Source organism: Dermochelys coriacea, chromosome 2 (genome assembly GCF_009764565.3).
Source record: "Dermochelys coriacea isolate rDerCor1 chromosome 2, rDerCor1.pri.v4, whole genome shotgun sequence".
Lineage (NCBI taxonomy): Eukaryota > Metazoa > Chordata > Testudines > Dermochelyidae > Dermochelys > Dermochelys coriacea.
In genome coordinates this window covers 267,822,278-267,837,346 of record NC_050069.1, presented here as the reverse complement: position 1 = coordinate 267,837,346, position 15,069 = coordinate 267,822,278, and the positions used below count along the sequence as shown (strand labels likewise).

Below are 15,069 nucleotides of genomic sequence, written 5' to 3'. Positions count from 1 at the left end.
AGCGCACAAAGGGATGGGTATATCAGGAGCGGAGCAGAGGGATGGGCACTGGGATTGGTGAAGCAGTCAGCTGGCAGGGAAGTGAACTACAGAGAGGGACTGTTAGACCCGTCCCCACAGCTGCACGTTCAAGAGGCTGAGATGTATCATTACAAGAAGCCAGGCATCCTACTGCCTCTATCGACCCCCTTGCCCTTGCTGCAATTGAGCGGCGTTCTTAGCACGTGCAAGCTGCCATGAGCCCGGTCCATCTGTCTGTAACAAGTCCATGGGACTGCCACACTGAAGAGGAGCAGTAAGGAGAGGCTGTGCTGGAGGGTGGTCCAGTGGACAAGGTGCTGGCCTAGTCCTTGGGAGGCCAGGGTTCCACGGCAAGTCAATTAATCTAGCCGTGCCTCAGTTCCCCACCTGTAAAGCAAGGAGGCCACTGCCCTGCCTCGCTGGGGTGCTGTGATGATCATGCTATTAACGATGGTGATGCGCTCAGATGTTACAGTGATGAGGCTAGACAGATAACTACCCCCCAGCGTTAATTCAGGGCAGCGCCGCGATGCACGCCCGCATTTGGGAGCGAACGTGTTACAGACACAGGAGCTCCCTCACCATCTGCAGGACCCTGCTTAAGGCCGCCGGTGTCGAACAGAGAGCACTGCACCCCTTATAAAGATGAGCTTCAGTTTCTTTGCTCCTCTCCTTGCAGGGGCCCACCCTGACCTGCCCCTTTACAGCTAATCTCCCTTGCTACCAAAAAAAGGGAAGGAAACACATTTTAGTGTTATGCAAAAACAGAAGAGGTGCCGCTCAGAACAGCTCACTCTCCTCCTCTGTTCCCCTAGAGCAGAGCTACTCAGACCTCAGGAGCCAAATGACCGATCAACATTACCCAAAAGAGCCACAGGTTTGTGACTCCATTATAGCACGCTATATTCATATTTAAAGAGGATGACGGGGAAACACTTAGTTTATATATTAGTCTCACAGTAAAAGGACTGACCAAGTATTATTATTAGATCAACTACAATTGGTTAACAATATAGGAAGAGCCTTCTGATTGGTTAATAATTAAATCACACCGCTTTTTAATATCCTGTGCAATGTGACACATTGAAGAGCTGCTGTGGTTTGGGAGCCTCAGGCTGAGGGGTCACTGCTCTAGGAGAAATACTGCAGGTGGGAAGGTACACGGGGTATTTGAATACTGAGCTGTTAAAATGTTTGGTTACCCATTGCTCATTACACACACCTAGGGCCTCATTCCCCTCATACTTGCCAAGGTGTAAACGAGGAGGAACTCCATTGAAGTCAGTGATGTTACGCTGCTGTAACAAAGGGGGGAGTCGGGTCCTTTTTCTCTGCATTTTTGGCCTGACTTTGGGCCTAATTCTGCCCCCTTTACTCGCCCTGAGTGGCACCTTACTCAGTGAGTAGACCTGACGGGAGTAAGACACCGCTCACTGTGAATAGAGGCGTCAGATTTCTCCCTCGCTAGGAGAAAGGAGGTCACCTCCCTGTTTGCTCCCTACAAATCAACACAGTGTAAGGCCACTGACTACCACAACCATCCTTGGGGACGGAGCTGGTCCAGTGTGTGCTAAGCTGCGAGGATGACAACCCCAGGTGGTTAAGAACTCAGCCTTTGTGCTCCCCGGACTTACTTCCTGTGCCTGTTAGCAGGTTGTAGAGCCATTGGTGTCACATGAGAACTGGAAAAGGGGACATGTCTGCAACTGTGGTTCAGTACACCGTAGGAAATGAAGATGCTATTGCCGCATCCGTCTTAGCCAGCAGCACTGCTCCTGCCCCCTCTTGCTGGAATGCATGGAGTTCATTTCCACAGCGCTGCCAAGGATTTCAGCAATCAAACCAATACTGGAGTTCTCACTCCAGCCGGATTTCTGCCTTCACCTGCACAGGCATCTTTGCCAGCAGCCGCTTCTGGTGAAGGAAAGGGACAGATGCATCCCTCTGGAAAAGGCAAGGGCATAAACAGAGAGGGCCAGATTCTGCCACCCTTGCTTCGGGAGTGGGCCCATTGATCTCAGTGCGATTGGAAGGGATTGAGGATGGGGTAAACAGTGGCATGAGATAAATCCACAGTAAATAAAGTTGCCCATCTCTGTTGTTGCTATAAACAACTCAAACAATTGTTTATGCCTTAGCTTTGCCTGCTGCGACCTAGCTGGGCCTTTTAGAAATTCAGAATGTACTCACCAATATGCATGATGTACTGTAACTGGCGCTGTTTCAATTTTCCTGATGTTCCCGGAGAAAGCAGCTCCTGAAAACCTTCTGGCTTAATTTATGCCCCTAATGCTAAAAAAATTGGATGTCCTTTTGGTGGATTTGCTGGGGACGTTATTGGTTATGGTGAGGCAGGCCGCGTTTCTTTTGTTCTCAGGGAATATAGCATAATTGGGCAGTCTTGTCACACTGGCATGCCGGGGGGACAGTTACAGGCATCTCACTTCCTGGACCAAAAGTAGAAAAAGAGCTTGTGTGACTGTAATTAGACTTGTCTCTAATAGCAGCAATATCAGGTTTCAGAGTAGCAGCCGTGTTAGTCTGTATTCGCAAAAAGAAAAGGAGTATTTGTGGCACCTTAGAGACTAACAAATTTATTTGAGCATAAGCTTTTGTGAGCTACAGCTCACTTTAGTGAGCTGTAGCTCACGAAAGCTTATGCTCAAATAAACAGCAATATCATAGCTCCTCAGCCATGATCCAAGTCATCCACTGGGATCAGCTGCTTGGAAAGCCAGGGTTAGTAGCTACGCTGAAGTCAGCCCATTAATTATTGTTATTATGCAGGACTGTGTTGGTGGTTGCCAGTGTCAGATCTATGAGCAATCACAGATCTCCTTGAAGCTGATGGGCGTGCAGGCCACCTTTCGTCCAGCCTAAATGGAAGAAGTCATTCAGCTCCCTTAATGGAGTAAGAGAGCTGAAGCAATAGAAGCCACCACCCAAGCAATGGACCACATGGGAAGGCCTGAGCAAGAACTAATTCAGGGAGACTAAGAGAGGCTTCCCTGGGACTGACTGAAAATGCAGAGGCTGGGCCATTGATCGGTGGAGCTGTGTGCGTGTGTCAGAAGCAGACAGGATTAGAAAGCAGGGAGAAAGTGAGCAGACAGCGAGAGAAACAGTGGGAATGTGGCTCCCGGAGGAAGCCAAGAGAGAGAGCTTCTTTTGGGCACAGGACTTTCTGGAAAGGCAGGCCTGGAAATTCTGAGAAAGGAAACTGCCTCCTGCTGTCTGTTCCTGCTTGGTTCAGGGAAATCGGACCTTGAGCATGCTTTGTAAATAAACAGGCTTGCGCCAAAGAAACACCTGACTCAGATCAACAGTTTCTCCTCTGAACAACCAGCCGGCAAGGCCCCAAATATTGGCTAACAGCTCAGGCTAAGGATCAGCATTATTTAATATTTGTATTAGGGCAATGCCCAGCAGCCCCAACCAGGGTCGCTAACTGGCTAGGTGCTGAACAAACGGAACACGCTGGCCAGCGTGGGTTACAAGTCCCCTGCTGTTCCCAATCCACAGAGGCCATTACAAAAACACACAGTGAGAGGTACATGGTCCCTATCCCAAAGAGCTTACTGTCTAAGGCTGCTAGTTGTGTACCGAGGACCATGCAGAGCCAGGAGTGTGCCCGAACCTTTCTCAATTCAGGAGTGGGAGCCTTAATAGCCAAAGGCAGATAAAGGATCGGGGAAAGGAAGCAACAGCTAAGCAGAGCAATCAGAGAGGCAGTAGGGTACTTCCTGGTAGATACGGGGTTTGCTTGGGGTTTTTAAGCCATGCTAAGCAGGCCCAATAGTGCCCTCCAATTCTCTCCTGGCCCCCACTTTCCTAAGTCCGCTCCCACTCTGAGAGCCCCGGAGCAGAAGTGAGGGATTCAAGGAAACGCCTTTTGAATAGCAAAAAACCACCAAAACTTAGTGAACAGCCGCTGACGGCAACACTTGGCGAGGGGGCAGCTGCTTGGCTCTGGCTGAGCTTACGGTGTCCCGTGACACAGAGGGGAAATGAGACTGTGGATTCGTTTAAACCCAGTCCCTTCTCCATCTCTTCTCAGTAACACACAAGGCCAAACTCAGCCCTGCGACAAGGGGATGTGGTTTCTAAAGCCATGCAAGCTGCAGCCTGTCTTCCCAGCCCACAAAGGATGCTCTGCCATGCCCAGCGTGTTCCAGGCCCTCCCTCCAAGGCAACCTTCTATTGGTTCAAAGAAAAACTCACATGGGACCCATAGGCCTCCTTCCCTCTCTCTGCTCCATGGCCAATGGCGGGAGCCAACCTCCCTCCTGTAGCTCTCCTCCCAGTCTGGTTCTCCACAGGCTGGATCCCCCTTCCCAGTCCTGCTCCAGGCCATCAGCCTGTGGCCTGGCCTTCTCCAGAGCCTCCCATCTCTCCTGCCGCCCTCTTCCTTCCGGGCCAGTCACAGGAGCCCACCTCCCTTCTGCAGCTCTCCTTCCCCAGCTGAGATCTCCCAGCCCGGTAAGGGAATCCCCTCACTCCTTCCCAGTTGGGCCTGATAACTGACCCTGTGCCCGGTCGACCAGGATCAGCTGTGGGGGTACTGATCTGTCACGGGTGAGGCTGAGCCCGACTCGCCTTAAAGGGCCAGCCTTCCTGTGACAGGAGTCCTGCCCGCTTATACCAGGATTGAATTTGGTTCCCTTGACTCTGGCTCTTTTCCTCTGATTCTGTTACTCCTCCTCTCCGCCCACTTTTCCTTCTATCCTCCTGGATACTTCGGACCGGACCTGCCCTCACTCATACCGATTTGGGACCAGTGTGTAATTCTGCTGACTCCCAGTTTACATCATGTAAGTGAGAGGAAAACCAGGCCCTAGATTCGACTCAATCTGCCTTCTCTCCTCTCTGGACCCAACCAACAAGAGACCATTGCCCTGTGCTCTCTTCCCTCCCATCGCTTTCCCCAACTTGAATATGCTCAATACAGGGCACGCTGAGATAAGCAAAGTCTGTACAGCGGTTACAGAAACTATCACGGCAGACATTCATAGTGATCACCGGACACTGCGGGCTGGATTTTGATCCCACGTAGGCCTAGGAGAGAATTTGGCATGAGGCCACCTAGACAATAAGATTCCAGGATTGTCACTCTGAAGCCTAGAATGTCTGTTGAGTCAGCATCAAGGGATGGGAACAGCTACAAGCGTGGCTGAGAGCTCTTTTGGTTTAGAATCGCAGCAGGTTCAATCAGCCCTGGGATTTGATGTCTGGTGCCCTCCAGTTTTTAAATTCTCAGCTATTTTCCATGTTTTACATTGTACAAATTTCACCCATATGGCAGCACATGGGCTTTCTCCTAGTAGAAATAGTGATGTTTGTAACCTCTGGAAGTGAAACATGAAGAGCAGAATTTATAAATACAGTCACCAACGCAGAACTGAAGGTCAGGGCAATTACTTCAGTGGGAGTTGGACGCCTAGGTGCTTTTCAGAATCCCACTAGGCATCCATCTGCATTTTAAGGTGCCTAAATACCTTTAAAACTCTGACCCTACATGATCGAATGCTCTCTTCTGGCCTTAAAATCTACTAGATCTACTATGCTACTGACAGGATGCAAACTCTGATCGTGAGAGGATTTGGTAACCATGTAATTTATACATGGACTTTAACAAGGTTTTGCTCCTGATATTGCAACAAATGAAAGGTTTGGTTAGCTGAAAGGGAGAAGGAGAAAAGTTTAGGCAATAGCTGTTCAACGAGCAAAGCTCTTTCAATGAATTTACACAACTGATTTCTACCTTGTGCCTTTCCAAAAATCCACACCCCAAAATGTAATATTTGGGGAACAAACCCACAACTGAAAGAAAAACTGTGTGTAGATGAGAGCAGGGAATAACTCTGGATTCAGAGATTCTGAATTATAGGGCCAGAGTGGGCTACTGATCATCTAGTCTAATCTCATATGTAACACACGCCACAGGATTTCCCGGAACAAATGTCCAGTGATAGTATGAACAAAACGCTCAGATAGAGCACAATGAATTAGCAGTCTGTTACCTAAACCACCACCTCATCCCCTGCTCAGCCACCTCACATGAACTGGGTAATTTGCTCTTTCATCTAAAAGAAGGATATTCTGGTATCGGCATTGACAGCAGGGTAAAACCAATGAGTAGCAGTGCAGATGTGCCAGGGCATTTTTGTTAAAAAAAATCACAGGGCAGCCATGGTAAATTTAATAAACGTCATGGGTTTCGTGAAAGTCATTGTTGGGATATAGATATTCAGGCCTGTCTGTAAAGGCTTATACTCTAAGAATTTAGGTGTATTCTTATCACTTGGCTAGTTCTAGAGGTATAAAAGAAAGAATCAGAATCACTGCCTGCCGGTGTAAGGGCCTGCTCTCACTGTGACCGTCTAAGGCCCTGTGCTTAGGCTCAGGCTAAGCAGCAGAGGCAGCCCTAAACCGGGAAGCGACCGGTCACCTCCTCACATTCCAAACTAGTCCCATTGAAATCAGGTGCTATTGGGCTGTTAGGAAACAATCCTGTCCTGATAATGCCCATCGCCTCCAGAGAAAGGGAAGTGCCTAGAAGATGTAAAAGGAAACTTAGTGTGATAGCATCCTGGCTGGCAAGAACTCACTGATCAATAGCTGGGATGTGAAATCCTCACTTCTGTATTGTTTTGTCATTATAGTTCCCACTTTGCTGTAGCTGTAGCTCACGAAAGCTTATGCTCAAATAAATTTGTTAGTCTCTAAGGTGCCACAAGTCCTCCTTTTCTTTTTTGCGAATACAGACTAACACGGCTGCTACTCTGAAACCTATCACTTTGCTATTGTTTATTTGCATGGTCTCTGTCTGGTTCTCTGATTGTTTCTGTCTGCTGTATAATTAATTTTGCTGGGTGTAAACTAATTAAGGTGGTGGGATATAATTGGTTAAATAATCAAGTTACAATCATGTTAGGCTTGGTTAGTTAAATTTCAGTAAAATGATTGGTTAAGGTATAGCTAAGCTGAACTCAAGTTTTACTATATAGTCTGCAGGCAATCAGTAAGTGTGCGTGTGGGGGAAATGGGAACAGGGAATGAGGGTGGGGAAATTGGAATAATGTTTAGCTAAGGGCAGGAATGGGAACAGGGACACAGGTGTAGGGCTCTGTGGTGTCAGAGCTGGGAAGGGGGACAATAAGGAAGGAAATTGGAATCATGCTTGCTGGAAGTTCACCCCAATAAACATCGAATTGTTTGCACCTGTGGACTTTGGGTATTGTTGCTCTCTGTTCATGCGAGAAGGACCAGGGAAGTAAGTGGGTGAAGGAATAAGCCCCCTAACAGTCATGTGATTTTTGAGTGAAAAATGCTCTGACAAACAGGGGGCACCAACCATGCTCCACAGCCCCCTACGCACCGCCCTGTGACCCTAGTTCCCATCGAGGTTGGAAGGAGAAGTGGGGGAGGGGGCTGGAGAGCGAGCACATCCCGCACTCAACCTGGGCAGCAGCTCACTCCAGGCATTGTAACCTGGTGTATTGGGTTGCAGCGCTGGCAGGTTTGGCTGGCCTCCCTCCTGTGTGGTCATGACGGAGGGGCAGCTGGGCCAAACCTGGTCACCATACCTGGAGAGTGCTGCTGGACCCAGCCCCACAGGAAAGGAGCTGCAGGAGCTGCTGCTGCGGAGTGAGTCATGGATGCCAAAAAAAAAAATAATTAACGGACAAACAGGAAAGTGACACTATCTAGGACTTTCTTCGCCACCATGACAAACCATCAGCCCGAACCGCCGTTGATGGAGCTATTCCCATGTGAACACTCAACAGTGACCACAAAGCGGGGATACGTTTATTGGTGTCTGGTAAGAGATGAAATTTCCTGCTCCCCCGAGACACACTCACTGTCTTTCAAATGCGAGGATTCTAAAATGTGGAGTTTGTTTATTACTGGGAGTGGGGTTGACTAAACATCTAATTAGCAGCTATAATTAATTAATTATATGGGAAACTCCACTGCAACCTTCACTTTGAAATCAAGCAATTTACTTATTTAGAGATCATTATTAGCTGTCATTATTATTACTACTTATTTTCATAGATTCCAAGGCCAGAAGGGACAACTAGATGGTCTACTCCGCCCTCCTGCAGAACACAGGCCAGAGAATTCCACCCCATTTCCCCTGTATTGAGCCCAGTAACTTGTGTTTGACTAAAGCCTCTTCCAGGAAGGCATCCAGGCTGGATCCAAAAACATCAAGAGATGGAGAATCCACCCCTTCCCTTTATTTGTTCCAATGGTTAAACACCCTCACAGTTAAAAAATTGTGCCTTCTTTCTAATTTTAATCCGTCGGGCTTTCACTTCCATCCCTTGCTTCTTACTATGCCTTTCTCCACTAGATTAAAAAGTATTTCCACCCTCTGAAGGTACCGATCCTGTAATCAAGTAATCCCTCAGTCTACTTTCTGATAAGATGACCAGATCAAGCTCCTTAAATCTCTTATGGTAAAGCATTTTTTCAAGGCATTTATACTGCAGCTGCTGCAGCGCACAAAGTGGTCTGAAAAAAGGGAGGGACCCATCGGACTCCTAGCTGAAATCATTTGCCTTGTGCATGGTGAGACGGTTCTCAAAGTGCGCTCCTCGGCGAACCAGCTGAATTTTAAAAAAAACATTTTTTTCCAAGTCTGCTCCCCCTGCTGACCCTGCTGACTTTAAACACTCAGCAGCTCCTATAGGCACCAAGCAAAGATCAGGGCTATTTTATTTGACTTCACTTCCCGCCTCCCTCACACTTTATATTTTTGCCCATGTCTTTCCTCCTTGTTTTCATCTCTCCCTGCCCCCTCCCTTTTGGTTAGATTCTTCCACCTTCCACCTCCTCCGTGTGGAGGGCAGATGTGCCAAGAGTAGTATGGGTTGTCATAGCAGCTCTTTGAGGCCCCAGCCAAGATTGGGCTCAATTCTGCTAGTACAACTTAGTCCATGCCCTAAAGAATGAACAGTCCAGACAGACAATGGGGGGGAGGGGGAAGAAATGAAGTGTTATCCCCATTTTACAGAGAGGAAACTGAGGCACGGAGCAACTAAGTGACTTTCTCGAGGTCACACAAGGAGTCTGTAGCAGAGTTGGGAACTGAACCCAGGTCTCCACTGGGTCCACTCAGGATCCACTGCCTTAGCCACAAAACCACCCTCCCTTTCTACTCCTCCTCCATCCCTAATTTTCTTCTTTCCTTCAGTTTCTCTTTGCTGTAAAGACCCCACATTGCACTGGCCAGAAGGATAAGGCTCCTTCCCAGCATTCCCCCCTGCAGTCAGGTATAAACATCGAGTTTATACAGAGAATGAATAAAGCTGCTTTCCCTTCCAGAAACCAGGAAAACACGGATGCTTGGGGCAGCAGCAGGTATTTGTGTGGTCAGAGAAGCAGCCAGTTTCTGGGCACTGCTACCAATTGCCAGTCAATCTCTCTAACCCACTCCAGGCCCAGCTATGCTGGGAACCAAGGCCCTCCTCCGCCAAACAAAAATAAACACAAGATTTCCTCTTGTCGGGGAAAAACAGTTCCTTACCTAGGAGAAGCCTTTTCCATTGACTGCACACCACCCTGCTGCTTGCTTTAAATTCCTCCTTCCATTTTTCTCTCACTGGAAGAGGTTTTTAAAGGTCACAGGTAGTCCCAGGAATCCATAATTAACTCAAGGTAACCTCTTTCAGCTCATAGGAAAGAGGGTTTTAACCATTCTAAGGCTGATGTACAAGCCTTCAACCACCTTTCCAGAACTGTCGGGTCTGAATTTGTCACAGACGCTGTGTCCCAAAGAGCTAATGCGATCCTGGGATGCATAAACAGGGGAATCTCAAGGAGTAGAGAGATTATTTTGCCTCTGTATTAGGCACTGGTGTGACCACGGCTGGAATCTCGTGTCAAATTCTGGGGTGCACAATTCAAGAAGGATGTTGGTAAATTAGGGAGGGTTCAGCGAATTGCCTCACGAATGATTAAAGGAATAGAAAGCCTGACTTATAGTGACAGACTCAAGGAGCTCCATCTATTTAGCTTAACAAAAAGAAAGTTTAGGGGTGACTTGATTCCAGTCTATAAGTACCTAAATGGGGAATGAATATTTAATAACTGTCTCTTCAGTCTAGCAGAGAGAGGTGTAACATTATCCAAAGACTGGAAGATGAAACTAGACAAATTTAGACCGGAAATAAGGCAAGAATTTTTCAGAGTGAGAGTAATTAACCATTGGAACAATTTACCAAAGGTCGTGGTGGATTCTGCATCCCTGACCATTTTTAAATCAATGTAAGAAACATAAGAACAGCCATACTGTGTCCATCTAGCCCAGTATCCTGTCTTCCGACAGTGGCCAATGCCAGGTGCTTCAGAGGGAATGAACAGAACATTTCAAGTGATTCATCCCCTGTTTTCCAGTCCCAGCTTCTGGCAGTTGGAGGCTTAGGGACACGTGGAACATGGAGTTGTGCCCCTAACTATCATGGCTACTAGCCATTGGTGGATCTATCCTCCATGAACTTATCTAGTTCTTTTTGTAACCCAGTTATACTTTTGGCTTTCACAACATCTCTTGGCAATGAGTTCCACAGGTTAACTGTGCGCTGTGTGAAGAAGTACTTCCGTGTGTTAGTTTTAAACCTGCTGCCTATTCATTTCATTGAGTGACCCCTGGTTACTGTGTTACGTGCAGGGGTAAATAACAATTCCTTATTCTCTTTCACCAGACCAAGACTGGACGTATTGCTAAAAGCTCTGCTCTAGGAATTATTTGGGTGAAGTTCTGTGGCCAGTGCTATACAGGAGGTCCAACTAGATGATCACAATGGTCCCTTCTGGCCCTAAAATCTCTGAAAGGCTCTGGCAAGGGTGAGCTGCCAGAGCCTTTCCCCCCTACCGGAGCCTTTCCCTGCAGCAAGGACCCTACACTACTAAAAATAGCAGTGTAGACATGGGAGGAACCCATGGCTTGGGCATGTCGAGAGCCATGTAGTGCAGAGGTTCTTAACCAGGGATCCGGGGGGCCCCTAGGGGGTCTCGTGCAGGTTTCAGGGGGGCCTCCAAGCAGGGCCAGCATTAGACTTGCTTGGGCCCAGGGCAGAAAGCTGAAGCCCCACTGCATGGGGCTGAAGCCCAGGTCCCTGAGCCTCACCACCCAGAGCTGAAGCTGAAGCCTGAGCAATGTAGCTTCGTGGGGGCCCCTGTGGCATGAGGCCCCAGGCCATTTCCCTGCTTGCTACCCCCTAACGCCAGCCCTAGCTTTTATATTCAGAAAACCAGCTATTGTGGCACAGGTGGGCGGTGGAGTTTTGGGTGGTCGTTACTCTACTCGCCTAAGAAGTGCCTCACCGTCTACACTGCTATTTATAGCCATGCTAGGGTGGCACGCAGTGTATGCATTCTAGACGCCGCCATAAAGCGTGTGCAGAGTAGACGTACCCCTAGGGGCACAGAGGCCTATGCTCTCTTGCACAGGTAAGCAGGATTCCCTATATCATGTTGTGCACAGAGGGATGGCAAGATGTCCTCCAGGACACAACATCCCCTAAGCCCTCTGCACTCCTTGCGCTAGTTCGAAGAGGGAAGGGGGAAGATTTAGCCCATGCTTCACTTTGCATCAGTGCACACCCCTGGCCAAAAGCCCTTCATACAACAAAATAGGTCAAAATTTAAAAAGGAGGCAACTATGTTATGTCAAAAAGCAAACTGCAGAGTACAGATGCTGACACGCAGAGGCCATGGTTCTCTGCTCATTTATAGCAACATAGGTTTCAGAGTAGCAGCCGTGTTAGTCTGTATTCGCAAAAAGAAAAGGAGTACTTGTGGCACCTTAGAGACTAACAAATTTATTAGAGCATAAGCTTTCGTGAGCTACAGCTCACTTCATAGCAACATAGGAATTGCCACATGGCCTCAAACCAATGAACCATCTCTGGTATCCTGTCTAAGGCAGTGCCAGATGTTTCAGAGAAAGTTACAAGAATAAGCAATTATGGAATAAACTGGCCAGAAGGGAATTTTCTTCTTGACCTTAAACACTACTTTCTTCCCAGACTCCAACAGAGTTAACTCCTGATTCACGTCAGCACAAGTGAATCAGGTGCAGAATGGGGTTTAACTTTGCAACCTTGGACAAGAGTCGTGGGCATGCCAGGAAAAAGGACTGAGCTATCCGAGATGGAAAGAGCAACAGTGAGGGGTTTTTCCAAGAAGTATTGAAAGGAGCCGGATTACAAAAGCCTGTGGGTCTTTACCGGTAGGGTGGTCAACAGTAAGTCTAGTGTTTTTACTCAACCACTCCTCTGCAATAGTGTTGCAAGGTTATTTCTAAAGCAATCGGTTGTCAATATAATTACAGAATGTCAAAAGAAGGAACAGAGAGGAATTCTAGCCAACTGCCAAATAAACGGAGGGAAAACCATACCACCCTCTTTCATTATCTCAACTGACATTAATAAAAGGTTTCAGAGTAGCAGCCGTGTTAGTCTGTATTCGCAAAAAGAAAAGGAGTACCCGTGGCACCTTAGAGACTAACAAATTTATTAGAGCATAAGCTTTCGTGAGCTACAGCTCACTTCATCGGATGCATTTGGTGGAAAAAGCAGAGGAGAGATTTATATACACACACACACCAGGTGTATATAAATCTCTCCTCTGCTTTTTCCACCAAATGCATCCGATGAAGTGAGCTGTAGCTCACGAAAGCTTATGCTCTAATAAATTTGTTAGTCTCTAAGGTGCCATTAATAAAAGAGAACTCTCTACAGATGACAGTAGAAAGTGGCTATCACCAGACAATGGGTAACACATTTGACAAATTCAAAAGCAAACACTGTACTGAACTCAAGCTGGAAAAACTAATTTAAGAGACAGTTTTCAGAGTAAAAAGAAGAGGAGTACTTGTGGCACCTTAGAGACTAACAAATTTATTTGAGCATAAGCTTTCGTGAGCTACAGCTCACTTCATCGGATGCATTCAATGGAAAATACAGTGGGGAGATTTATATACACACACAGAGAACATGAAACAATGGGTGTTACCATACACGCTGTAAGGAGAGTGATCACTTAAGGGTGAGTTATTACCAGCAAGGGGGGGAAGGGGGGAACCTTTTGTAGTGATAATCAAGGTAGGCCATTTTTCAGAGCGGTAGCCATGTTAGTCTGTCTCAGAAAAAACAACGAGGAGTCCTTGTGGCACCTTAGAGACTAACAAATAAATAAACAAATAAATTTGTCAGTCTCTGAGGTGCCACAAGGAATCCTCATTGTTTTTGCTAATTTAAGAGGGACGACCAAGGGCATACAGTGCATTTGTGAGATTACCTATTTTCCAATACCACGTGCATTATCCCAAGATCGATTTCATTCTGCTATCATGAACAACATTAGCTGGAGTAATGGGAGGTGAAATAGAAGCCAACTGCAGTTAATGACACTGCACCACATTACAGACTTGGTAATTAAGGGTATGTCTACACAGCAATCAGACACTGCAGCTGGCCCATGCCAGCTGACACGGGCTCGCAGGCCTCGCGCTAGGGATCTGCTTCACTGCTGTGTAGACTTCTGGGCTGAGGCCAGAGCCCTGGTTCTAGGACCCTGGCAAATAAACTGTCACAAAAATTTCACCCACCTCTATTCCCAACACTGTAGCAGATAAGCGCTGAGTGTCTAAAACAATATTTGGTTCCAAAAATATGAATTAAATCAGCTTTAGCAGGCACCATCAAAATCTGCGTTATTTAAACTCCAAAAGATACATGAGCCAGCTGTGAAACTTGTACCCAGGCCATTCAAACAAACAGTAAACAAAATAAAATGCCATTGATGTTTAGGTCAGAAAGAGGGCATCTGATAGGAAGCAAGAGGATATTAATAGAATATGCCATTAGTTACTCCAAAGCAGTATTTGTTGCCCTGTGAGCCGCATGCGTTATGGGTCAGAAGCTATGTAGCAAGGAGATTAGAGAGGACCTGGATGGGAGATCTCCCAGGAAAACCCAGGTCCTCTAATAGGAATGATTCAATAGCTGGGGCTTGTAACCTAGGGCTATCACAGTGCACAGACACCTCCCCCCACTATGGACCCGCTGCAGCAGGATGTGGCTGTGTCCCACATTAACCCTGCACTCGCTCTTCATCAATATGCATTTGACACACCTGGAGCACGCAGGTTTATCTGTGTTCCCTATGCTAGAGCATTTAATACTCCAGCTCAGTAATCAGGGTTCAGTGGGAAGCAGCCATACCCCTTCTTTCCTGGCTAGATGAGATGGGAAGGGGGCCTGGAACTCTATTCTGTTGTCACATGGGACCACGGTCTGGAAAAGACTGGGATTTACAGACCACTGATTTAGAAGGCAAACATATGCCCCACATGGCAGAGAGATTAATTTGATTTCAAAAGCGGCCTCCTTGGAGTCAAACACATCCAATTTTATAATGAGAGTTGGTTGGGAAAGGAAGCATATTTAGCAAAACAAAATTCTATAGATATTAACATTTTTGGTATAATTCAGCCTGGTGTCACTGACAGCCTGGGCAGCGGGTGGCTGAAGGACTAGCTAGAACAACAGGAATGATGTGTTGTGATAGGCTCTCTCTCTGTGAGGGCTGATGGACCGATCGATCAAGGTGATCCAGGTATAATTCAACATTTCTTGTGAATTTGGGTCTTTTTTTCCAACAAAAATTAAGTTTTTGGGCATTTTGGAAGTATTTGATTTTTTTCTAAATATTTTATTTTATTGAGGAAATCCCCCTCCCTCCTGTTTCCAGTGGGGGGAAAGTGAAAGAAAATTCCCACGCGGACACACGAAACGAAACAAAACAAAACAAAACAATATTTACAAGAAATGAAATGTTGAAATGTTCATATCAAAAGTTTTCAACCCCCCAAAATGTTGTTTTGCAATTTTTAGTCAAAACCAAAACATTTTGACCAAACTGAACATTTTTCACAAGCATCTTTGCTTTGGTCAAAAGGATATTTTCTGGCAAAAAGTAGGTTGACCAGTTCTAGTGATAACACCTGTCTCTTCCCTGTGTAATGTAGGATAT

At 46.8% G+C, this 15,069-nt stretch overlaps 1 protein-coding gene across 1 annotated transcript in view; it reads left to right on the top strand.

Annotated features, from left to right (window-relative positions):
• Positions 1-15,069, top strand: part of LOC119851888 (cathelicidin-related peptide Oh-Cath-like) — a 141,310-nt gene that overhangs the window by 114,791 nt on the left and 11,450 nt on the right. The gene's annotated exons all lie outside the window — the stretch shown is intronic.